Raw genomic sequence first — 27,965 nt, 5'->3', positions numbered from 1 at the left:
GCCCAACAGTTTTAGCATCAGAAAGCAGCTTCTGCAAATGAACCATGCATACCCAGAATCCTTCTTTTGACTCTTCATCATCTATTGGAAGCTAATCATCCAGAATAAATGCACAGAAGCCTCTTGTGGCTATTGAATGTCGGTCAATCTTTCGAGGCAATAAAATCCCTTGATGGGGCCAGTTGCAACACTCTCATGTCTCCACAGAGGTCAGTTGTGTAAAGTCAGTTGTGCAAAGCAACTGAGGTAAAGCATACTTTGCTTGCACACCCCTAGTATTACATCTCTCAAGTCTTAAAGCAAAATGTTCAGCTAATTTCTTGGAGTCAATTTCATTTTGCTTTGATTGTAGCCCTTTGCAGCCTAAAGCTTGGAAAACCACCTTCTAATTTAAAGTGGGTAATAACCAAAAAAAAAAAAAGGGTCTCTTTTAAATTATCCTTCAAGTGGGCTTTGATCTGAGGAGAAGTATTCTCCATTTTGGTCCCCTTGAACTAATCTTCTCAGAGGCTGGTTGGAGACCCCTTGTGGGGATATGCACTGTTACAGTCATTAATTAGCTGCTCTTCTACATGCTTAACCCAAGCATGTCATACACTTGATTCAACATGGCTGATTCCCAGATAAACAGATATAAGATTGCAGCCTCCTTACAAAGAATTAAAACAACAAACCTACCACTTGAATAAAGTAGCAGCAAATTCTTTCAATTCTCACCCACTTTTTTTCTGGTTCATTTTTTTCCCCTCTAGCCCTTAGAAAACCATCTATGGAATCACTTTTCTGTAGAAAACATTGATAGATTTCAATACATTTCGGTTTATTTTGCATAGTTCTATAGATCAGGGGTCTCCAACCTTGGCAACTTTAAGACTTGTGGACTTCAACTCACAGCAAAGCTGGCTGAGGAATTCTGTGAGTTTAGTTTAGTTTATTATATTTATATACCGCCCTTCTCCCGAAGGACTCAGGGTGGTGAACAGCCATGGTAAAAACAATATACAACAAAAATTTAAAAACTTAATTAAAATAATTCAATCATTGGCCGAATTTAAAACACCCAACTAAAATCATTTTAAAACCCCTATCAAAACCCAATTTAAAAACCTTTATCCCGTCAGACCAGTTGGAGTTGAAGTCCACAAGTCTTAAAGTTGCCAAGATTGGAGACCCCTGCTATAGATGCAGCCTATTCTGATTGAAACCAGTTAAGTTCAATGAATTTTGTTCTCTGGTAACAGAAGAGTAGGAGCATAGACTTCTTAAACATAACTGAAGAAGGCAAAAACTGTCTGAATTTGCAAATTTTAGCTATCTTCAGGAGGAAGAGGAACAGCAGGAAGAGGAAAACCTTGTTTTATTCTCCTTTCTCATTGATCATATCTTTCTCACTATATTGGCTGGCCTTGTAGAATAAAAGATGATCAGGAAAATAAAATCTGATTCTAGTTATGTAAATAAGCAGTAAAAGCCCCTCTATGACAATTTCACAACCTTTCTGCAAAAACCCTTAAATCGGGGTGGGCACCTAGGGTTCCTTTGTGATTTGTGGACTTCAACTCCCAGAATTCCTGAGTTAGCATGGCTGGCTCAGCAGTTTTGGGAATTGAAGTCCGCAGATCCTAAAGGGTCCCTAGTTGCCTACCCCTACCTTAAATGAAGCTCAGAAGCTGTCAATAATCCAGGGCAGACCAGATTTGTTATTCTCCAATTCTCTCTCCCCATCTCTCCTTGAGCTAAAAGTCTGTTCCTTCCTCTTTCCTGTGACTTTTCCAGGCCATTCCGCTTTGTCCATAGCAGTGAGGGCAGCACATTTCCTCCTGTATCCAGCTGAACAATTAGAACATCATCAGAGTTGCAAGGGACCTTGGAGGTCTTCTAGTCCAACCCCCCCTGCTCTATCAGGAGACCCTATACCAGGGGTGTCAAACCCAATCGCATCATGGGCCGTATCGTGACGTATCTGGATGTTTTTTGCCTTTGCGGAGTTGGGGTGGGAGTAGCACCCACGGGCCATATCTGGCCTGCAGGTTGCCAGTTTGACAGGCCTGCTCTATACCATTTCCAGGAGCCTAGATAGCTCTGCAGACAAGGCACTGTAATTTAACACCAGCTGTCTGCAATTAAAGTAAGTTCGAATCTTGCCAAGATCAAAGTTGACTCAGCCTTCCATCCTTTCTAAGGTAGGTAAATGGAGGACCCAGTTTGTGGGGGTAATAAGCTGACTTTGTATAAATATACAAAAGTATGAAGGCTATTGCTTAACACACTGTAAGCCGCCCTGAGTCTCCAGAGAAGGGTGGCATATAAATTAAAAAAAAAATGGCTGTCCAGCCTTTTTTTAAAAAAGCCTTCAGTGATGGAGCACCCACACCTTCTGAAAGCAAGGAAGTTCCACTGGTTGATTGTTCCCAGAGTCAGAAAATTTCTCCTTAGTTCTAAGTAGCTTCTCTCCTTGATTAGTTTCCATCCATTGCTTCTTGTCTTGCCTTTTGGTGCTTTGGAGAATAGGTTGACCACGCTCTTCTTTGTGGCATCCTCTCAAATATTGGAACACTGCTATCATGTTGACCCTAGTCCTTCTTTTCACTGGACTAGGCCTACCCACTGACCTGTCCAGCTTCGCATATTTCCTGGACCTATTCCTGCAATATTTCAATCTTGCTCTGCTCAACAGCAGCCAAAAAGGGGAAAAAAAACTAGGGGTTTCTTTCTTCTGCTGGGGATTGCTTTCCTCTCTGCTCACTCTCATCTACAATGGGAAGGAGAATCACATGAGTGATAGGGCTGCTTACAAAACTGGCAAGGCCCTGGAATACAAACACAACCACTAGCTGCAAAAATAGGATGCCCAAGGAGGGAGATGGGTGACGTCTTTGCTTGGAGTGGTTATTTTTAAACTGTTTATCAAGGATCTGCTAGTCTTGGCATGGGAAGCTGGAAGCTATTTGGAGGGCAGGTGATGCAGCAACAGTCCATAAAGGTTAGCTGGCATTGGCCATCTCTCTCTGCTCTTTCTGACCAATCATCGTTGAGCATCTGAACAGATGAGCCTGTGACCTTCTTCCTTCACTGTATTTATTTTTGTATATTTGTACACAGAGACAGTGAGAACATATATAGAAAACAATGTTTGCATCACACCACAATCTCCGAGACAGTAAATTTCCTTGGACTTGTACTGAAAAGCAAATTGGTGGAAGAAAAGAGAAGCAGCTCACAAAACTGGCAAGCAATTTTCAAGTATGATTTCTGAGATGAGAAAGAGGAAAATCTGCAGGTGTGTATGTGGACACAGGAGACTCTTTAGAGTAAAATAAAATGGATTTGCTGCCCATTTAAACTGTATCCATTTCAAAATGAAAGCTATCTAGTTGACAGATAGCAGGAGAAGCAGCAAGGAGTCAGAGAAGCAGCAATGGACTACACCTATGGGGACTGCCCTATTACCCTAATAGAAGTCATCCTTTGTCTTCAAATGTAATGGAGAATCGTGTGACATCATCAATATTAAAGCTAGGTTCAGTTCCCTTTCGAGTCAACAGACAGCAAGCAGGAAGAGGTGCCTTAACCTCAGGAAACAAAATGGATTTGCCCAGGAAGTGATTAAAGAAAAGAACTCATCAGATACTCTTAAATCATCGTCATTTTATTTCTGATGTGGGTCCGAAATTCTAAGAAACTTAAGAGACTTGCTTAATCTGGATATTACAGCTGTATGCCATTAAGTGCCTGGAATCCTTTATGGTCACTGTAAGATGTGACAAGCACCTGACTAAAACCTTTCACCCACATTGTTTGTCTTTCTTTCTTTCTTTCTTTCTTTCTTTCTTTCTTTCTTTCTTTCTTTCTTTCTTTCTTTCTTTCTTTCTTTCTTTCTTTCTTTCTTTCTTTCTTTCTTTCTGTAATCTATGTATATGGCTGTCCAATTCTTTACTGTGCCCCCGGGAACATACTTTTGGGTTAAAATCAAATAAATAAAATAACAAACAAAATGAAAAATATAATGCATTCAAGCTCAGCCACAATCAATCTTTTAACTTTTACAGAATTTTACAAAATCCAATACACTTTTGGAGCCCATCCTCACATCTCTTAGCCCACGTTTCTAAATAGCTGTGTCCACTAACATAAGGGCCTTTGTGAGGTTGCCAATACCATGACATTGGCTGAACGGGCATGGCAGAAAGTTTTAGACTATTTTCCATGGGTTGGTTAAGGGGCTTAAGGCGCACTAAACTTCATGGAGGCTAAATACATCTGCTTTGCATCTTACTTTGCACCGGGGGGGGGGGGGTTCCACAAAACTTGTCATCACCCCAAATGGCATTTTTGCCATTAAATTTGGGGAACATGATCTGAAAGGATTTGGGAGACAGTATGAACTAAGGTGCATGGAATATCATAAAAGAGAATTGTCCATTCTTGATTTAGAAGGCAACGTACTGTAGCAGACATTCTGCCCATTAGACCTTCTAGTCCCAAATTGTAAATAAAAAACACTCAGAACTGGGATGGAAACAAATTAGAAGCCAGCACCATTTAATCTCTATTAGGGATGAAATAGTTGCTAGGCATTTGCAGTGGCTAATAAATAAATAAATTAAATAGTGGTATTTTTCAATTCTAGTAACCTCATGATGGAATATATGTGCACCAGAAGAAATTCTGACTAATATTCTGGCTTTCCTCTCAAAAGGGCATGTTAGAGATTTGTGGATATTACCTAAACTAACTTTTTCAAAAACTTGCGCAAACCTTGATGCCATTATGTTAACGCAGAGATCTTTGAAAAATAGCAACTGATGCTTCTCTGACCCTGCAGTCTTGAATGATCACACAGACAATTTAAAAAGTGACTGGAATTAAGCCTCTACTCTTTTCAAAAAGCCTGACACTGCTGTAACTGATAAGCTTTTTAAACAGTCAAAGAACAGTGGTGGGTTTCAAAAAATTTTACTACCAGTTCTGTGGGGGTGGTTTGGTGGGTGTGGCAGGAGAAGGATACTGTAAAATCTCCATTCCAACCCCACTCCAGGGGAAGGTTACTGCAAAATCCCAATTTCTTCCCGATCAGCTGGGACTTGGGAGGCAGAGAATAGATGGGGGCAGGGCCAGTCAGAGGTGGTATTTACCGGTTCTCTGAACTACTCAGAATCTCTACTATCGGTTCTCCAGAACTGGTCAGAACCTGTTGAAATCCACCTCTGGTACAGAAGAATCACTCTGAAGATTCCCAAACACATAGTTGGAGAATATCAACACAGTTTTTATACTGACAGGAATTGGGGGGGGGGATCTGTCCCTAAAAGTTGACTATAAATTAGCCCCGTCTGTTAGTCCTAAACCTGTGTTTTAAAAACTTGGCAACTTTAAAATGTGTGGACTTCATCTCCCAGAATTCCCCAGCTGGCATGGCACCATGGGAGATGAAGTCCACACATCTTAAAGTTGCCAAGGCTGAAAAATGCTGCCTCATTTGCTGGTGTTTCAGATGCCTTAAAAATCCTTTCTTACTATTCCATCTTTTCCTAATCCTGTCATATAACTTGAAAAGGAGTGTTATTAATTCAAGCACTTAATTCATTCAGAGAAACTGCAGGCCGGTTGTGCAGGAACACTCATAAGTGCTACCCCAGTGCTGTTTGCACAATAGGCATAATGGCTATCATCTGAGAGTGTAGGAGTTTGAAGGGCGAGCCTGATGATGCATTTCTTAGGAAAGCCATCCGAGAAATAAACAGAGGTCAGAGGTTAATATGATCTACACATCATATTAACCAAAGATCACACATCAGATCACCAAAGATTTCTGAGTTAACATTAGCAATAATAAAATGACTTCCGAAATCTTTCTAAATTATTAAGCCTAATGAATACAATTAATCCCAACTAGGGAAAGGAAATTGTGGGAACTCCAGGTCTACCAAAGAAAAAGCTAGTGAAGGGAGGGAGGCTGATTTACATAACAAACAGATTTTTGTGTAGAAGGCTGGTGGTCTCCAGTCCATTTTAAATCCAGGCTACGAACCCCCAACTTTTACAACCAAATCTACCACCGTGATCTCTACTTCATCCTTGATCTCCTCTTTGTCCTTTGCCAGCTTGTGATTTATGGCTATCAACTATCCTAATGTGATTGTTCTGTACGCACCACAGCTCTTTGGAACAAAAATTATGGATTCAACATATCTGCCCCAGATTTTGGATTCTTTTGTAGGAACTGTAGCCTTTCCAAAGTCACCATGTCACAGCTGCCAGCAAATGCATTATTTCATTGCCCTTACAACAGCAAAAGCATAGAAAGAGAGACAATGAATGTGTTCAGGCCAGAACTGCTGTCAGAATTTAATGACTAAATGGACTGTTCAGGTTTCCACCAGCCCTATGTGGGTTCTTTGAGTGCCAAGTGTGAGGTTGTTCCAAGACATGTGACACACCTGGCCAAGGCCAGCCCAGCTGCTTCCCAGAGAAAGTACTTCCTTTTAGGATGAAAAGCTTGTCTCCTTCTCCTCCCTTTCAGGATCAGACAAAGGCAAACAGGAGGAAAGCATGGACTTGGCAGAGATTTCAGCGTCGTGATGGCCTGAGCATCTCTCTCTCCAGACAGACAGCTGTCTCCCTTCATTGCATCCTGAGAAATTTGGGGGGTGACATAGCACGAGGCAGGAGGCAAACTGCATATTGCTGCCCGTCAGATAAGAAGCAGAGGAAACGACGTGGTTGGAAAAGCCATGATGCAAACTGCAGCCAAAACTGTCTTGAGTTGGAGGCATGTACGTGCAGTTAGTAGTGTGCACCGGTGTTAAACGACACACATCTCTTTCTTGAAATGGCTTTGCTGGCAAGCAAAGGCAAAGTCATCTGAGGCTTCTGTGTGCCGGCCAAATCAGCTGCCAGGGGGTGAAACCGATGATGGCATGTGCTTATCCCCTGCTTTCCCTTCTCTGAGCACTGCACCTGGCCTTGATGCTTTTATACAAGTAAAACCAAGCGTGCGTGCCTCCCGGCACATTCACCCTCTCTTTCTCTGCCTCTTCTCCGTTGCTATTGATGCCACATGCCCTAGATTCACAAGTATCATTTTCAGTGAGAAACTGGAGCCTTCCTTGGTCCCAAGGATTCTAACTTGTTCCAACGTAACAATTTCAAACTCAGGCTGGATATTCAGCAGCATCACTAGGTCACTGAGTTACCGGTGGCAGGGAACCTAAAGAATGGCAGGCAGGAGCTGAATGAAGAAAGTGCATTGTTTGTTGGTCCCCAGCCTTAAAACATATGGAAAGATTCCTTCACTGCTGGGCTGTGGAAGTTCTGCCACCCAGCTGATCAACCTTTCTTCCAGGAGAAGGAAGATTACGATTCATCATGGTAATGCCGTCCAGTGTCGTTCTATCCATATTTGTGTGAAGTTTCTGAATGCAGAAACAGTGGAAAGTCTCACAGTGGAATGCCCCATAAGAAAAAAAAGTGACAATACATTAAAACTTTGAGCTTTAAAAAAGTTGTAGCAAAACAAAAGCATACTGTTCTGCTCATAGAACGCAGCTGTGTGGCTTTATTCTGATGCAAGCCAGTTTTATTTGGGTTATTGTGTCCAGGTAAGAGTGCCAAATTTTAAGAAGTAGGACACGTCTAGAAAAAATTATAGGATGATGAGGGGATTGAAAACGGAGTTCTACAAAGAGCATTGAAGGATTTTTGGGGGGCAAATGAGGTATGATTAATATTTGTATGGGTAGTCTTCGACTTAATGACCACAAAATGAGCTCAAAATTTCTGTTGCTAAGCAAGACAGTTACCGTATTAAGTGAATTTTGCCCCATTTTATGACCTTTCTTGCCACAGCTGTTAAATGAATCACTGCAGTTGTTAAATTAGTAACATGCTTGTTAAGTGAGTCTGGCTTTCCCATTGACTTTGCTTGTCAGAAGGTCACAAAACTGATCACATGACCCCGGAACACTGCAACCAGCATAAATACAAATCAGTTAATAATTTAATGATTATTAACTGATAATATAAACTGATAATACGAATCTAATATTCGTATTTATTAAAAATACGAATCATTGAAATTTTGATCGTGTGACTATGGGGATGTTGCAAGGGATGTAAGCAGGGGTGAAATGCTCCCGGTTCGGACCGGATCGGAGAACCAGTAGCAAAAATCCCTGCCCACCACCCATCCTCCATTGCCCAGCTGAGCCGCGCAATCATCAGAGGCTTTTTTTTAATTTTTAAAAGAATGTTTTCTACAACCTCTTTGGCCAAAAAAATGCTTTTAAAAGTAAAAAAAAGAAAAAGCCTCTGATGATCGTGTGGCTCAGCTGGGATCATCAGAGGCGTTTAAAAGCATTTTTTCTACAACCTCTTCGGCCGAAGAAGTTATAGAAAAAATGTTTTTAAAAGGAAAAAAAGCCTCTGCCGATCAGGCAAGTCAGCTGGGATCGTCAGAGACTTTAAAAGCATTTTTTTTACAACCTCTTCAGCCGAAGAGGTTGTAGAAAAAATGGTTTTAAAAGTTTTAAAAAAAAAAGTTGGCCACGCCCACTCAGTCATATTACCCCCCACCCCTCCACCAAGCCACACCCACAGAACCTCTAGTAACAAATTTTACATTTCACCACTGGTTGTAAGTCACTTTTTCACTACCATTTTAACATTGAACAGTCACTAACTGTTGTAAGTTGAGGCTTACCTATATTATTATTTGCCATGAAGTGATAACTCTCTCTTAACAATCATATAAGTAGACTTTCTCCTTATTGGAGAGGACTAGTAGACCTCCAAGGTCCTTTCAACTCTGTTGTTCTGTTATTCTCCAGGATTCTCCACCTGTCTTCTTTCAGATCTTCCAGGAGTGCATCCCGCATTGCTTTAACTGAATCTATCCACTTTGCTGCCAGTTGTTCTTTTCTTTTTCCTTCTACTTTTCTTAGCATTATGCACTTCTCAATGGAACGAAGTCTTTAAATAATGTGTTCAAAACATGGCAATTTGAGCTCAGGCATTTATGCCTTGAAGTCCGGATTTCATTTGAATCATTTGTCATTTTCATAGTTGCCCACAATATTTATATATATATATATATATAATGTACACTGAAGATGGCATTTAATTTCATTGTGCAAGGTGCAATGACAATAAACTAAATTAAACTAAACTAAACTAAACTATTCACTTCAAAATTATCAATACTTAGGTTATAGGTTGAATTTGAATTTGAGCTTGCTGACCTGAATTTAGTATGGACTGTGACTTCCTGACCTGGGTATAAATTTCTCACAAGGACAATGAAACGTTCTGGGATTCCTATTTTCCTGGAGACATTCACAGCTTGATATGATCAATAACAACTGAAGGCATTTCTATAACCAATAAAACCACTATTGACTTCATTTGTTATGAATGAAGTCAATATGGGCTTTATTGGTTATAGAAATAAAAGTTGGGTATTCAACTTTTTCAAGCAGGAGTTGGTTAAATTCTGATTTTTATGCTTCCCTATCAATAGGCTAGAGGGACTGTTGGATGGCCCCTGATTAAAACACAACATTGCAAGGAAGGCAGTAAGGTTGGCAATGAAAAAAGGTAGTAAAAAAAGGAAGTGTTTTTAAGATTTGGAGGAGTGAAATAGTGTATATGTGGAAATGCCCTATTTCTCTGCATCCTTCTAGATTTCAGAATGAAGCGTTGGAGGGGAGGTTCAAATTCAGATTCAGTCTATTTTTGAGATGCCCTAATTCAGATATCTTCTGAATGTTTCTAAATAAGTCAAAATTTGGTTCTGGACTCATCCAACACACAGACATTCCCCTAATAATTAGACTTATATACTGCTTCATAGTGCTTTTACAGCCCTCTCTAAGTGGTTTACAGAGTCAACATATTGCCCCCAACAATCTGGGTACTCATTTTACCCACCTTAGAAGGATGGAAGGCTGAGTCAACCTTGAGCCTGGTGAGATTTTAACTGCTGAACTGTAGCTAGCAGTCAGCTGAAGTAACCTGCAGTATCGCTAACCACTGTGCCACCTTGGCTCTCTCTCTCTCTCTATATATATATGCTTCAGATTTCCCTGCCAAGAGAACTACTCAACTAGCTGTGCTGCACAAAGTGATCTACCAGGACAGAAATACAGGGGCGTAAGAGAATTTAGTGTATACCCTCATATCCTAATTTCATGAGCAATAAGAAGTCTCAGGGCGTGAGCACTTTTCATGCAGTTTGTTTCTTTTCAGTGAGGTCAGAGCAGATTTCTGGTATTTGTAATATTTATCAGTGTTTACAAATATACAAGCTGTGTATAATAAAGATTTACATCAATAACATTCTAATGGATTCACTTTTTCCATTAGATTTCTAGGGAGTTCTTTGCCCCAAAATGAGGATTTCAAGGTCCTGTTTATACTCTGACCTTCCAAACTGATCTGGTCTGACCCTAATGTAAAAAAGATGTTAGACACTAGAAAGAGTGCAGAGAAGAACAACAAAGATTATTAGGGGACTGGAGGCTAAAACATACGAAATAAAACAGTTGCTGGAATTGGGTATCTCTAGTTTAATGAAAAGAAGGACTAGGGGTGACATGATAGCAGTGTTCCAATATCTCAGGGGTTGCCACAAAGAAGAGGGAGTCAAGCTGTTCTCCAAAGCATCTGAGGGCAGGACAAGAAGCAATGGGTGGAAACTAATTAAAGAGAGAAGCAACCTAGAACTAAGAATAAATTTCCTAGAACAGTTAGAACAATTAATCAGTGGAACAACTTACCTCCAGAAGTTGTGAATGCTCCAACATTGAAAGTTTTTAAGAAGAGATTGGACAACCATTTATCTGAAATGGTAAAGGGTTTCTTGCCTGAGTAGGGGATTGGACTAGAAGACCTCCAAGGATCCTTCCACCTCAACTCAACTCAACTCAACTCAACTCAACTCAACTCAACTCAACTATTCTATTCTATTCTATTCTATTCTATTCTATTCTATTCTATTCTATTCTATTCTATTCTATTCTATTCTATTCTATTCTAATCCCAAACATGCTTTTCAAAAAGCAACTGGACTTTCTTGGGTTTTTTTCCTTGAAAACCTAGCAGCAATTTTCTCTCAAAAATGAAATTATTTGCAAAAGATGAAAAGCATCATCTCTTGCAACAAAGAAGCTTGACCCTTATACCCAAAAGGCTCATTTTACAGAAGGGCTGATGATGTGACAGAAAAGAAAATGTACGTGGTCATTCTTTTACCAGACACCCATACAAGTTTATCTGACTTTGTCCAGGATCCATTCTGACCATCACATAATCTGTGGGTGGGTTTATGTATAATGCATTATTCCCCCTGATATGAGATTGGCTCTATTTTTTCCAATCTTCTGAAACTTTCTGTCAGCAGGATTGGGGATCTCAGAGAAATGGAGATGGCTATCCTGTGTAACATTAAGGATGCTCTAATCTAGCCTTTTAAAAAAATATTAATTGTATCATTTTGGAATAATTTTACTGTTTATGTCCTTTATGGTTTGTTTTTATTGCATACCGCCAAGAGTCACATTTGTGAGATGGGTGACTCATAAATGTGATGGATAAATAAATAAATAAATACATAAATAAGCAAGCCATATTAAAATTTGCTTAGTGTGTTTTATTTAATTTAGTGTGTTGTGTGAAAACCTCCCCTGAGAGATCCAGAGAGTCTGGATCCTATTGGCCTTCAGGAAGGTGGCAAAGATGGGATTTTACCTCTAGACGCTGCAAACAGAAGGTATAATTGTGTGTGATCTTGGGTGTGAGATTTTACTGCAGCCTAGAACGTCTTTTTTCTTTTCTTTTTATTTAAATTGATTTGCTAATTTTTTACGTTTTTATCCTGATTTGCTACTCAAAGTTTCTGTGGCAGATGGCAGCTATATATGAATGTTTAAAAATAAATAAAATAAACTCACCTATTATAGAACTTAGCAATAGCACTTAGACTTATATACCGCTTTACAGTGCTTTGCAGCCCTCTCTAAGCGGTTTACAGAGTCAGCCTATTGCCCCCAACAATCTGGGTCCTCATTTTACCGATCTCGGAAGGATGGAAGGCTGAGTCAACCTTGAGCCTGGTGAGATTTGAACTGCCAAATTGCAGGCAGCCAGTAGTCAGCAGAAGTAGCCTGCAGTACTGCATTCTAACCACTGCGCCACCGCCATTTATAAACCATGATAGATGCTAATTCAACAACCAGTGTGGTTGTCAAAGTATGATCCTATTGAATATATCCCACTCTTCTCTGTCTTGGTCAGGCCTTACTTGGAGTATCATGCAGTTCTGAACAATGCAAAGAGATAAACCAAAGTAAGTCCAGAGAAGAGCTGCCAAGCTGGTGAAAGATCTAGAAATTAAGTCCTACAAATGTTAAAAGATCTCGATATGTTTAGCTTGCAAAAGAAAACATTGAGAAGAGACATGATAGTTATCTTCAACTATCTGAATGACTGTCACATTGTATTCTGGATATGTTTTCATTTATTCCAGAAGGTAAGACTGGAACTAATGGGATGAAACTTCAAGAATGTAGAAAAATGAAACATTACGAAGAATGTCTTGACACTCAGAGCTCATGAAGTTTTCTTCCATTTTGCTGCAGGTTTTCAAAAGAGGCTGGATAGTCATTTCCCAGGGATGGTGCAGTGAATCCAGCAATTTGCAGGGGGTTCTACACGATGATCTCTTAGGTGCCTTCCAACTCGATGATTCTATAATCACAATACTGGAAGGCGCCTTGGGGTTTTATTAAATTCAAAGTCTTCCTTCACTTTATTACACTACTTTGCCTGCTATGGTATGCTAGCTTCATTCGTGGCAGCTTTAACTAGAGGATTTTGAATAACAATTTTAAAGTTCTCAGTATAAATACCCAAACATTAATTCATAGATAGTCAGGGTCTGGGCTGGCTATATGTATCCTCTCATTCATTGTCAGAAAGTCAGACAGAGAGAAATAGGAATGTACTACAGGTAATTCTCATTTAGCGATTGCATGGTTTTGCAACCATTTGCAGTTCCAACAGTGATGAAAAAGTAACCACTCACATTTACAAATATTCGCAGGTCTGTAAATCAAAGGAAAGCTGAAGTAAAATCATAAGCACAATCAGAGTTTCATTCAGCAGCCGCTGTGCTTAACAACCAAGTTGTCGGTCCCAATTGTGGTTGTTAATGAGAATTACCTGTATAGGGAGGGGAATCACTGCTTCTTGTTCAGAATTTTAAGGGTCATTTATATTCCCTCCTGCCCAGAGGTGGGTTTCAGCAGGTTCTGACCAGTTCTGGAGAACTGGTAACAGAAATTTTGAGTAGTTCAGAGAACCGGTATATACCACCTCTGACTGGCCCCACCCCCATCTATTCTCTGCCTCCCAAGTCCCAGCTGATCGGGAGGAAATGGGGATTTTGCAGTAACCTTCCCCTGGAGTGAGGTGGGAATGGAGATTTTACAGTATCCTTTCCCTGTCACACCCACCAAGCCACACCCACCAAGCTATACCACGCCCACCAAGCCGCACCCACAAAACCGGTAGTAAAAATTTTGAAACCCACCACTGCTCCTGCCATCATGTTGTAATTCTATTCAGGAAATGTATAAGAAGAAGAAAATAACAGTTTACTAATCCATTTTAAGAACAAGTGGGGTAGAATCATAAGGCTGAAATTAGTCCTTGACTTACAACAGTTCATTAATACAATGGCAGTGAAAAAAATGACTTGTGACCATTTTTCATAGTTATAGCCTTTCCAGCATCCCTATGATTATGTGATCAAAATTCAGATGCTTGGCAACTGGTTCATATTTATGACCGTCGCTGTGTCCTAAGATTATGTGATCACTTTTGCAACCTTCTGACAAGCAAAGTCAATGGGGAACCCAGATTCACTTAACAACCAGGTTACTAACTTATCAACTTCAGTGATTCACTTAACAACTGAAGCAAGAAAGGGGCATAGTAAAATGGGGCAAAATTCACTTAACAAATGTATCACTTAGCAACAGAAATTTTGAGCTGAATTGTGGTCGTAAATCGAGGACTACCTCGACTTAAGACTTCTCAGGCCTCGTCAAGTGTAACTTGCTTCATTCAGTTCTAATCAACACATCAAACTTGAATCGCCATTTTCTACTTACTACGTTTTTTCCATCACAGATTACTACATACCACTGAGTCGTTATAACAGTGTTTCTCAACCTTGGTAGCTTGAAGATGGGTAGACTTCAACTCCCAGAATCCCCTAGCCAGCACTGCTGGCTGGGGGATTCTGGGTGTTGAAGTCCACCCAACATCAAGCTTCCAAGGTTGAGAAACACTGCGTTAGAATGATTGTAAACCAAACTTTCTTGCTCCAGAATCCCTCCTGTATGATGCAAGAATTATATGATATGATTGTGTTTCATAACAAGACCAATGCATCACTTTGTTGCAGAATATTTATTTTTTTTCAGATGAGACTAGAAATGTGGTTCCTAACTTTGGTAATCAAAGGCTCGAGATTCTAAACAGCTCTATTTCTCTCTAGTGGCATAACTGTATTTAATTGGCTTGCAAGGCCGCTACTTATCTACTAAGTCCATTGTCATGTGATGTCGTTGGTGACAAAGTCACCTATTATAGAAGAGAAACTCAAAATACAAAGGTTGCTTATGCATTAAGTTCCATACTTACCTCTCTTGTTTGTTTATTTCAAATATGTAGAGTAACTGTAGGACAGCTCCCTATACCACGTAGCTTTTTATTCCAAATAGGTATCTAGAGAGCATATCCTAATCTAGTGATGATGGAGGAGGAAAAACATTCTATGAGGTGCAAAGGTCAAGTGATTCATAGTATTCAACAGTACTCTGTGGTGTTGGCATGCCATCCATGTTTCAGTGACCTTTCAACCACAAGTGATGACATAACTGTTGATCAGAATAGCAACTTTTATTGGGTTGATGCAATGCACTCTTAATCCGGTTTGTTTATGAACTGGGATTTCCCCTTGCTTAATAAGCATGTTGTCACCTCATACCTAAAAGCAATAATAAGACGTGCTCTCTTTAAAATCATGGACTTTTTTTTTTTTTTTGCATAGGAGCCAGTGGTGGCTTAAGGACTGAATAAATCAGGAAATGGCTTAGGGTCCTGCATTCAAAGAAAACCATTTAACTTTTTGTAGTTTGTTTTCCTCATATGAATGATAATCGGAATCGGATTTTTACAGACCCATCAAGAGTTGAGAAATCTGAGAATAAAATCTGATATATTAGCCATTCAGGTTATAAAAGTCACCAGGTTCATAAAACACACTAAACCATAAATTATGATTGAGAAACTATAGTAGCTGATTTCACAAGGTGCTAAACAAAATCCAAACAAACCGCACAATGGCTTAATGAAACCAGACAAGTTGGGCAGAAGTACACTATCTTTGCAGCAACAGAAGCAGGGGCATTCATGGTGGGAGGAAAGGATGACAAAAAAAAAATCAAAATGGCGGTTGTGACTGCCCAATCAGAGCCCTTTCCCTTTATACATGTATCTCATAATGCACATAAAAGGGGAGTAGGACTTCTGTTATTTGGGCATGGTGTTATCTGTTTTTGCCTCCATACCCCACTAGGAAAAACCAACTACATTTCTATGTAATTTTTCAGTGTAATCTAAACAACATTCCCCATTTAATTAATCTGTTTCAGGAAAATCCTATTTTCTTATATTTTTATATATTTTTATTTATATTCTTATGTTCCTATTTATTGAAAATATTTGTGGGCAAATATGAAAATGTCAACTCTTCCCTTCTAAAATTACAAATAATAATTTTTGATAGTGGTTACTATTATGGATAGGCAACTGGAAATCCTATACTTTTAGGATTTCAACCCAATTATTTCAGGGAATTTACTAGTAGCAAGGAATTGGGCAGGTGATGGTGGTAGAAAAGCAAAATATTTGGCAAATACCATACAGTATTTCCCACACCTGTTATTAGGAACTTTTTGATAACTGCCTATGCATTCTCAGGTCCTTACGTTGCTTCAAAAAGCTATTTCATTATTTTAATACATTTTATCAAGGAGTTTTACAATACTAAATGATAATACAAATTGTAATCGGAAAAGAAAGAAGAAATACAGACTGCAAAAGAAAAAAAGAAAAGACATAGAAAAAAATATTTAAAGAAGTGACTCCCAATCTTTCTTGCAACAAATACAGGCAAATTCATAGTTCCTCATCTCCTATGAAAATATGTATACAATTTACTTCTTCCCATAACCCCCCATCCATTCACAAATCCAAAAATCATTGTCATTTCTGTGAGAAATGCTATTTTCTAACTAGCACCATACACCATTGATATAGTTTAAACAATAGGTATGTATTGAAGCCTCTAGTTCAGTGTTTCTCAACCTTGACATGTATAAGATTTCAACTCCCAGGATTCCCAGGCAGTATTGGAGAAATCACCAAAACAGAAAGAGAACTGAGTTTTCCAGAGACTCAGTGTGTGTTGATATAAAGAGAGAAGAAAAAAAAAGTTTCTCCAGACTGTTGAGATATAATGAATTGCCTAACTCAAGCTTGGTGTGGTTATCTATGTGCAGTACATCCAAACCTAGAAGAAAGTCTATAAATAAGCTGTGGGGCATATTTGTTTGTCCTGCAAAGCTATTGTCATCATTTGGACTATGTCCTGAGGGCACCAAATGATTGCCATGTTGTGAAATATACTTGCCTTGAAGCTTTTAGAGGCTTCAGGAAAATAGGGTAGGTCAGTTGCCACATGGTGATATCAGGAGTGAAGAAGAGTGAAGTAAGTTCATCAGGTGAAGAGGAGGGGGAACAAGACACGAGTTCCATGTTCCACTTAAAAGAGGCATTCCAAAGCATCAAGGTTGTAGAGGTGATGGAGACTACTAAATTCAAGCTAAAACATGAAAGGCCATTCTAGGTCGGTTTGATGAAAAAAAACCAAACAGGAAATTGGGCAGTATACATCAGCTTGCATATGGAACAAGGAGACTTGGCTTATGAAAGAACCGTGGTGCAAAAATATGTGGAGCCAGAGGAAAGAGGTAGACAGGGCCAGGGCAAAAGCTGAAAATTATGTTTTGATATTGAACTAAAAGGGAATTAGAATTAATCAGAGTTAGTTTCTGTGCATTTCTAGGATACGAACAATTATATCTTGGTGGCAATGTTTGGATAGTCTGTGGAGCTGCAACCAAGACTTTCAGGGCCATGTGCAATCCACAGCAGGGAACATGCACACACACACAGAGAGGGACATACATGCTATATGGATGACTGAGACTGTGTGAGTTCTCCAGTTATGCTTCCTCCTGATCAAACACATAATATTCCTAACCCTTTCTTTTTGGCCTCCAATTGGTTTATTATACCCTTAATTACTTCCATCTTTGTTTATCATTTCCCCTCATCCTCCCTCTCCATGTTCTTAGAACTGCTTTCTTTCAGGGAAAGGGTTTATAGAAATGTGAAAGCACGTGAGAAGATAAAGTCAGGGCTGACAGCTGTTTGTATTGGCTTGGATCCTGCCCCTTTAACAGCAGCCTGACATGCAACTGCTAATTGAAGCTGGAAGTTGCTCTGATAGGAAGCTTTCCTTGCTTAACTTCTGCACGTCATACGGCTGTTAAAACTCCAGAGCCAGTTAGAAATCTGGCAACCTTTGAGGCTATTCAACTGCTAAGGAGGAGAAGGGCTGGTTCTGAGGGGTCTCTGGATTAGAGACCACCTGGTAGCCAGATGTAAATTATCCTAAAACTCTTTGCAGGAAGAGTTGGTTATAAATGAAACAAAACAAAAACAAAGAGTTATACACGGTGAATTAGGTAGGGGAAGATGGGAAACAGGCAAAGCACAAGTGAATTCAATTATCCAAGTTTGGGAAGAAGAATTCTACAACAAGTTATGTCATACCAACAGGTTTGAGTTGTACATCAATCAAGACTGAGAGTTATAAGCAGGCTGAATCTCTCAGGATGCCCAAAACAGGATCAGAACTTTGGAAAAGGAAGTTCTCAATTTGATGTATTGTTTCTCAAACTTAACTTATGTGGACTTCAACTCCCAGAATTCCCCAGCCAGAATTCTAGAAATTAAAATCCACATGCTAAATTTGAGAAACACTAGTCTAAAGAAAGGGCTGACTTATCTGTTCATGTGAAGGCTCTAATACAACATCTTCTATTAAAAAACTGTCCACCCTTCCACCTTCTTTCTCTGTAACTTCTATGGGATATATAAAGATCCTAAGTAATATATATTTGATGACTTTGTACGTGTGTGTGTGAGAGAGGGAGAGGGAGAGGGAGAGGGAGGGAGGAAGGGAGAGAGAGAGAGAAACACAGTTGTCTTTATAAGTTAATGGCTTTGCTAGCCCTTACCTTTTTTTATTCTTCTAGCATGAGATACCAGGTTTCCCATTAGCTTGCAGCCTGCAACTTCTGCACTCTGCATATAAGGTGTGGATGCAGGAAGATCTGCAAGGCAATTTAGAACAGTCAAAATGGCAGCCATGAAGCCTCACACCATCACTCACACTATACACACCAAAAAATGTTGTAGAGTCACAGCCAACTTCTTGACCACCACCCCCTGAGTATCATTGTCCTGGGTGGAGATCCTAAAATCCCTAGTGACAGCATAAAACTATTTTCACAATTCTAACAACAGCTGTCTACAGCAGCCGCATGATTCCTCTGTACTTTGAGACAGAACTGTATCCTCAAAAATAGACTTAACATTACTTTACAAAACAAAAGCTCCAGAAATTTCAATAAACCAGAAAAAAAAATCCCTGAAAATCCTGAATTGTCTATAAGCATGACATGCTCCTATCATTATGCATCATTTCCACACTCACTGTGGCCCTCACATTCCCCAAAGAGATGAAATGGTCACTACCAGCTTGCCCATCCTTAATTCCTCTTAGGTGTCCAAGGCACTATGGATACAGACTAGAAAGAAGTCCCGTGTGTGTGAAGGGCCTACTTATGATGAAAACAGGGAAGATGGTTTCCCTGGGGTTCAGTGGGCTCCTGGCTGCAGGGCTTCAGCAATCCTAGTCACATGGGGCTTGTCCCAGAAGGAGAAGTGGCAGGGAGGGAGGGAGGGAGGGAGGGAGAGTTAACTTCTACAGGCTCTCTAAAAGAAGAGGAAGAGAAGGTGCCAGTCCATGCAATGGAAGAGGCATCTTTAGAGGGCCTTGCAGGTTTCCAGGTGATTCATGCTGGTTGTTCTCTCATCTCTTAAAAGCCCCCCACTGGTTTGTGTCTATGTGACCCAAGTCTTCCCTTTCTCCAACACTCAGTTGCCACAGCCTGGGCAACTGGGCACTTTAGCTGTCTCATCATTGCTGTTGCTTTAGTGCCCAGAGAGCTCTGCTGCAACTTGTTCAGTCCCATACTTGAACCCTTGTACTGAAAGCAGGAAAACACTAAATAAACTGAAGCTTTTCCAAACAGTTGATGGAACTAGATCCACTTTAATCTTAAGGATGTAGAGTGTAATTTCCAAATGCTTGTCAGGAAATGATGTCTGTGATTTGAACTCAATAAAGCACCAAGAGATTATCTGCTCCAATGCTTTCCTGAGTTACTCATCTCTGGTTCTAATCTTTCAAGCAGAACATTCATCTCACCCACACTAGGAAGAAGAAAAGTGTGAAGACTATGGAAGAATGCTAGAGGCAGGGGATATCTCTGTATTGCCACCGAGCACCTTAGAACATAGAATAATCTAACCATCATTTCCTAATGACAGTCTTGCAGTATTCTATTTTACTAGCCATTCCCCAGTGGTCAGATGCTTAGTAGCTCTTTCTTGTCTGCCCTACAACCATTACTGATGCCGTTTAACTAGGAAATTGGTGCAGGAAAGCATAATAAGCAGAGGACAGGTCTAATATGCAGTAGAGCCTCTTAAACTATATTCTGAATAAAGTGCATTGTTGTTCAGAAACTGCAATTGGTATAAAATGCAGCAGGTTGCTTGTTACTACTCGTTAACAAGGATTTAATAGGCCTGTGCTGTGGGCCCTCCATTGGTTGCCAGAGGTTTTCCAGAACCATTGATGGCTTTAACCTATACAGCTCTATCTGGCTTGGAACCAAGATACTTGCTGGACTGCTTTGTCCAGTCAAAACTAAGCTGTCCAATGTGCCCATCCTTTTTAAAAACACTCAGGGACTCTCCATTCCCGAGGTAGGAATAGGCCATGCTATTTCTCTGTTATGGATCAAGTTCTACAGAACAGCCTTCCACCAAAAATTAAATTTGCTCCATTGTTTTAATCATTTTCTGAAGGGCTCTTAGTGGTTCTGTCTGTTGGTTGTGTAATGATGCCCCTGCTGCTTATAAATAGTTTTAATGATTAATACCGTGAACATTTTCATTCAGCTTTAAATGATTTAATTAATTCTTAATCTAATTACCATGGACACTTCACTGTTTATTTGTGTGCTATAAAGCAATGGGAGAATTTGTGAAATCAATGGCATTCAAGACCAATCAATCAAGCAAACAATGAGGTCTGCACAAACACATACACAAAAGACCACTTAGTTCAGTGTGTAAGCTATCTGTCTGCATCACTAGGAATCACTCCCCGATTTTCCTCAAGCCAAAATTAGTGGAGGATAAAAAGGCCAAAGCCAAGTCCAGCAATGAAATCATAAACTGCATAAAACCTATTAAGAGAGAAAGAGAGTAGCATGACATGCATAATGGGCATAAGATCTTAAAGCCAGGTCCAAACCCATATAAACTGAGCTTTGGACACTTTGTTGCTCTCCAATGCCTTTCTCCCTAGACTGCTGGCATTTGCTTTAAAGAGAGATTGACTTGAAGCTTAACAGTAGCATCATTTTGATGGAAGACATATTTGCTAGTCTTCTTAATGTTAGGCCAGAGCAAACAACTTTCTTCAGTCTCAAGGTTAGGATCCCACCCCCATCTCCCACCCACAGTTATTTTAGCTTCCAAAGGCCTAGGCATCCCAATAACACATCACGTTACCTAGTCCAAAACAGCTTATTTTTGTGCTTTAGAGGAGTTGGATAATATGATATAAAGGTGGAAACAAGATGTAATATCTCCAGTTTTACTTTTAATTTCTCCCCCAAAGATAAACAGCATGGTATCTAAAATTGGACATTTTGCTTTTGAATATCATGATCATGGGATATAATGGGGGTTGAATATTGGGGCTTAGTTAGATGTTGGCTTTGGGAATAGAATGAATCCACCTGTTATATGACATTGTTGATCATGCAAATATGGCTTGTCTATAAAACACTGTGTGAATGTCTATTTTGATTTTTAATATCACTTTATCTAATAAACACGCAAATATGTGTGTTTATTAGATTTATACCTTGCTCTTCCTCTAGGAGCTCAAGGCAGTGTAGATTGCATTCCTTTTCCTCCTATTTTTCCCCATTTCATTAACCCCATGGGAGAATTGGACTGAGAGACAGTGACTGGCTCAAATTCATTTAGTGAATTTCTACGACTGAAGCTGAGTTTGGCAGAATGATTTTCATTGCAGGAGGTCTAGATCTCTTTTCCAGTTTCTTTGAAAATTCATGCCAGTGCTCTTCCTTATTTAACCAAAGGAAGAAAAAAATATATATCTACACTAGTTTTCTCCATCCTGGTGCTCTTTAAACTTCAACCTCCTTCATTCTGAGCCAGGACATCCCTTAGCAAATGACAATGGGACATCCTAGGAATCTTAAACCCCTTTATGTTAAACATATTCTTTTCTAAAATCCAACTTGAATGTTACACTTTTGAAACAAAGTTATACAAAAAAAAGAAGGTGATCTGCTTTTAAAACAATTGCCCAATGTCTTTGGGCCCAGAAGCTCAACTTTGAATCCTCTTTTTGCCTCCGGCCTTCTCTTACCAGACCCTGGAAGATGGGGTTTTCAGCTGGGCTTCATTAAGGAGCAGCCAGCCAGCCTGTTGGCCCTAAGGAGTTTGGATGTATTTTCTCCCACAGTGATCAGAACATTTACAGTCCCGTGCCCTGAAGTCAAGGGACCAGGTTGAAATGTTTTGTTTACTCCCTTCTGTGAGAAAGCAGAGATTTCACATGGCTATTTTCCTGCCATAGCAAAATGGGACTGGTGAATTGATCTTGGCAAAGAATGTCTTGTTTGTTTATTTCTCTGAGGCAAGGAAAACATCTGATTACCTTCACGAGGCTTTGCTTTGCCTAGTCGGGTGTAGACAAAAGGGAACCCTGAGTTTAAATTGTTCTCAATCTTCCTGGGAGAATAGCAGGAACTATTACTCACAAGTCCTCTAGCACACGGGAGAGAAAAGGCACATGATTGCTTTCTTCAAGGGTTCTTCACTGCCTTGTGTTCCCAAACTCTCCAAGCAATTGTCCCCCATGTGTGCAGACACATTTTTATTTGCACCAAACAGTTCAATAATATTATATTGAGCAAACAAATAATAGCCAGGAATCCTACGAATTTGGGGCACTACTCTTTTATTCAATTTGGTGAAATCCAAATTTTTTTACTACCGGTTCTGTGAGCGTGGTATGGCTTGGTGAGCGTGGCTTGTTCGGGGCGTGGCAAGGAAAGGATACTGCAAAATCTCCATTCCCACCCCACTCCAGCGGAAGAGTACTGCAAAATCTCCATTCCCACCCCACTCTGGAGCCAGCCAGAGGTGGTATTTGCCAGTTCTCTGAACTACTCAAAATTTCTGCTACCAGTTCTACAGAACCTGCTGGATGTCACTCCTGCTTTTTTTTTTTTTTTTAAAGCTTCTATGGCTTAAAAATAAAAATTAATTGCCTATTCTTCCTCTTGTCAATGTTTCTGCAACTTTGCCACTTCTTCTGCCCATTAAGCAATAATTATCCCCATGGGCTAGATTCATCAAGAGAAGCAATTTATAATTAATTATTTTTTTAAGAAGGAGAAGGAGGATCTTGCTAATCCATCTATTTTGCACCTTCAGGGTAAAGCAAGAGTTATATTACAACAAATCAGCAAATTGCCAAATGTTATGATGTGATTCAGGAAGGATGCTTAATGATTATTAGATCATGATCATGATTCTCTCAGGTCATGGCTTGTTGGTTACTAGAACACGAATCCAGATTATTCTAAATCTAAAGTAGATTTTGTTTTTGTTTTTAGAGAGAGAAAGATCTGAAAAATATTAAGATAAATTTTGGCAATTTGCCCTAATTTTGGCTTTGACACGTATGATTTGGGAGTTTACCCTGTAGTAGTCCAGTTTGGGGCTTAAATTCAAACCATTTCTAACATGATTTTGCTGAGACATATAAAATACAAAGATGATGTGATATTGAACTACCAAAAACCTGGTGCATTTTGCTCCTGGAGGACTTCAGGTTTAATGAATTTGGAGCATAGCCTAAAATATGGGTTTTGCTCCAGAATTAAAATCCTGAACTGAAGATATGTTTTCACTTTCACTCTTTAAACTATTTTTTATCAATGCAACAGAAAGATTGAACAATTCTATATGAGCATGTGCTGTTTAACAATTGAACTGATGCTAGGCAGCTATTGTACTATGTGCAATTTATTTTTAAGCATGGATTTATTTTGTCCCCTTGCCCTTTTTTTAAAAAAACTTCCTTTCTTTTGTTTTTTAAACATATATTCTGCTTTGTGGGTTTTTTTATTTAAGAAAACAAAAGGCAGAACAAAATAAACCATTACTTGTTGAATAAAACACAATGTCCAGATTCAGACAATATGGTTAGCCACAACTAAACAAATTGTTTTTGGGTGAGCACAATGTGTGAATCCTGCCTGTTTATGAAACTCATTTCATTCATTAAAAAATCTACTAATCCCATTGAACAAGAATGAAGTGCAACAATGACACAGCAAAAGATTTTATACCAACTTTGTATCTCAGCCTATTTATGAATGTAACCAAGGCCTCCCCATGATTGTTGTAGATATAGTTGTAAAGAATAAACCCATTTCAAGACTTCCAAATCTTCATTGTGTACTGGAATGGTGGGTCTCGTCCCTGCCTCCTCACCTACTAATTTCAATCTCCAGCAATCATTCCTAAAGTAGCAGCAGGAAATGTTTAAAGTCAAAATGAAACATTCTAACTCAGAAAACAAAGATTTACCAAAATATATTCTCATCATCAATGCTGGGTTTTCTGACCAAAAGCAGCTAGAGGACAAGAGGAAGGGTTCATGCAAAATTCTGAATTGTCAATCTGCTTCTTTTTGTTTATCGTTCAAGTCCATGTGAATAATACCACATAATTAGTTTCTAATTCAGATTGGTGACTTTATATCAATATTTCCTGTTCACTAGATTTACTCCTTAGTAACCTTCTCTTATTTGTTGATTATTTAAATTCTACCAGGAACTGAACATTTCTAGTAGAGGTGTTTCCTTTTTTTTTTTTTAGGTACTAAATAGATTTAAGAGAAATGCTGATTCATGAAGGCCAGAGCTGTCATTTGTCCCCTTCTCTTCTTTGGTTCCTAATACAATTTTTATTTTTATCTTATAACTGATCCCTTCAATTTCTGAGTTGCCTTTTATGTATATTTGAAAACTATTGAGCTTACATACATACACACACACACACACACACACACACACACAGTCCTCGTGTGTGTGTGTGTGTGTGTGTGTGTGTGTGTGTAATCAAATTTTAACAGAAATAATAAATATTATATAACATTTATTATCTATATATTCTGTTAAAATTTGACTTCAAATGAACAAGGATGAGGGAAGACTGGAGAAGTTGTGTGTTCTGAGATGTTTTGTGGATAACATCTTGAACAGCAACTGGCAGATTGCAAGTAATGTTTCCAAGAGCTGTTAATTGAATGAATTGGTTGACTAAATTATTATTCCTGAGTATGCAGAGACTGAAAATGTCATATAAGGTAGCCATGTTCTAGAGAGCAAGTTTCTGAACTAAACAAATAGGGAAAATAATGAAAAGTATGCCAAGGACCTCAGCAGGGAAGTCCTCAGCAAATTTGGTCTCTAAGTCCAGAGTGCGTACTTAAATTCTTAAATTTAAGAATCTGAGAATGAAAAAGAAGAAATAAAAACTATTTTTGGTGCACTAAGAAGCAAACGTGAAAAGACGGGAACCTGGAGTTGTGAGCTGCAATGCTCGGAGCATGTTTGTTTTCCTAACTAAAACCAATCTGGCATATATTTTCAGGAAATGCAAATTTATAACTATCCTTGGAGAAAAGTCCAAGGCTTGGAGCAGTGAATAGATTTACTTCACCTGATGAAAAAAAGATAAGAATTTCCTAGTTCTAAGAAAAGAAAGTCTACAACATGACTGAGGCTGATAGAGGTACTCTCTATAAAGAGCACAGGGAAAGATTCACTGCAAAATAGGAAATGGGAGGATAGATCATCAAACAGCAGAGAGGATTCAGCTGTGCTTTATACAAGGCAAAGAAGTCACAATAGTGATTTACTATAGAAAGAAATGAAACAAAGATATTCCAGCCAGGCTGATCAGCTTGTAGGCTGTTGACTACCAGGAACCAAAATCAAGAATAACTTTCAAAGCTAATCCACAAATTTAATCCACAGACCATTATTACTTTCTAATACTGTGTTTCCCCAAAAATAAGACAGGGTCTTATTTTCTTTTGAACCCCGAAATAAGGGCTTGGCCTTATTATCGGGGGGTGGGGGGTCCAGAAGAGAGAGGCTCCCTCCATGCACCATCAAGCCCCTCCCCTCCTGCGGAGGGAATGGGCCGAAGGTGCCAAGCCACATGAGTGCCTGTTCCTTCCCCACTTGCGCGCCTCCCAGGCCTCACCACGTCGATGTGGGAGAAGCCAGTGAACACCTGGCTGGAAATGGAGAAGATGCCGGTTGGGCCAGCCACCTGCTGACAAGTCTTCCAGGAACCAGGTCAGAGAGGTGGCGAAGAGCGAAGGGAGCCACAGCCCCGCATGGGGAGACTGCGCCACCGCCATCATCCGAGTACTGAGGATGGCTACCTCTGCAGCTTCCAAATCCCAGCTGGAAGCCGTTGGAAGCAGAAAAGAGGCCAGTCGGGCCAGCCGCCTGCTGTCGGGTCTTCCGGAAGCCAGGGCAACCACATGGAGTTGGAACTATAGAGTGGGAAGTGCACTCCCAGAGTGGCCTGGGATCACATGACCCTGGGACACTGCAACCATCATAAATATGAACCAGTTGCCAAGCGTCTGAATTTTGATCATGTGACCATAGAGATGCTGCAATGGTCGTAAGTGTGAAAACGCTTATGCTTTTCAATGCCATTGTAATTTCAAATGGTCACTAAATGAACTGATGTAAATCGAGGACTACTGCACCTGTACTTCTGATCTGAACTATGGAGTACTTGGTAGTCTCTAAGCTTTTTTCTTTGAGATATTTCATTACCCAATTAGGTAATGATGCTGCTACCTAGCTGGGAAATGAAATATCTGCAAGCAAACCACCAAGAGATCACCAAGTTATCCACAATCAGGGATGTGTTTTTGAGGCCTAGCCTAAATCTGCTTGCTTGCAGCTTAGCCCATTGATTCTATCCTTCCCTCTTTAGCCGTATCTCTTTATAGAATTTTTTTCTGGTGGCTAAATATATTCAGTTTTTTTCATTGTTCCTCACAGAGGTTCATTTCCCTCCTCTGAACTTGCTCAAATTTGTTACTGTCCTTTTTGAACTGAATGCCCAGAACTAAATATAGTAGCCGAATAGGATTGGATAAGGCCACACTAGAACTGAACAATTATTTCTGTGATTTGCAACCTAGGATAGCAGCTGCCTCATATTACCAGTTGTAATCAACAAGGGCACCCAGATCCTTTTCACATATATTGTTGCCAGCTTAGGTCTTCTCCATCTTATACGTGCGCCTTACATTCTTCCTACCTTGATGATGTCGAAATTTATATTTTTCCTGATTAAAGCTCATTGTATTCATTTCAGCCCCCTGTTCAAGATTGTCAGCAACTCTAAAATCTTCCTTCTTTCAACAAGTCATCCCTCTCAACTTTCTCTCATCTGCAACCTTTGTAAACGTCCCGTCAATTCCCTCATCCAGCCATTGAAAGAAAGGTTGAGCAGAACAGTACCCAAGACAATGCTTTGTACCACACTATTTGATAGTTCTAACGTAAATCGTTTCTGAAACTTAGTCCGTGATAGCTGAATGAAAAACTTTGTGCACCAGATGGTGTTCCCCACAAATGTCTTTACCAAAGCATGGTAAGCTTGATTAGGGGAGTTGAATCCTATGGAATGGAAACAGAAAGTCTTAAAAAGTTCAAATAAAAACTTGAAACTATTGAAAGTGTGAGGGTTGCTCCTCAGTGAAGAATTAGGAAGATTTTTGGCTTATACAATTCATGCTCTTTATTGTCCTTATACTACTGCATGAATATGAGAAATAATCAAGATGAATTTGAATTCTTAATACAGGAAGATAAATATGATTTAAAAGGTATAATGAAGACTGGGTGGAATGGCTGGAATAAAAGAACCTTTATTGAAGGTTACAGTTTGTCCCAAAGGAATAGAAGCAATAAAAAGGAAGGAGGAGTTGCCTGCTATCTTCAAAATATCCTGCTCAGAAATCAAATAAATGAACTTGGCAATGTTATAAAGAGCATCTGGGTTAAAATAAGTTCAGGGGGAAAAATAAAAGCAATATTGTTGATAGTGTCTACTATCACCCATCCAATCAAACTGCAAATTAAACAAGGCATTAAAGTCATAATGAACATCTGTTGGGAGACAAATTCTACCAAGCATACTAAGACAACTTTCTCCTTCAGGGATAGAGGAAGATGTAAGATGATTAGTTATCCTTGACTTGATATTAATTAACAGGAAAAACATAGTTGAGGGAGTAGAAGTTGCAGGAACACTGGGGG

This window comes from Pituophis catenifer, unplaced genomic scaffold (assembly GCF_029215685.1).
Source record: "Pituophis catenifer annectens isolate HBS135680 unplaced genomic scaffold, rPitCat1.0.hap2 SCAF_1, whole genome shotgun sequence".
Classification (NCBI taxonomy): domain Eukaryota; kingdom Metazoa; phylum Chordata; class Lepidosauria; order Squamata; family Colubridae; genus Pituophis; species Pituophis catenifer.
This window is presented reverse-complemented; position numbering follows the sequence as displayed.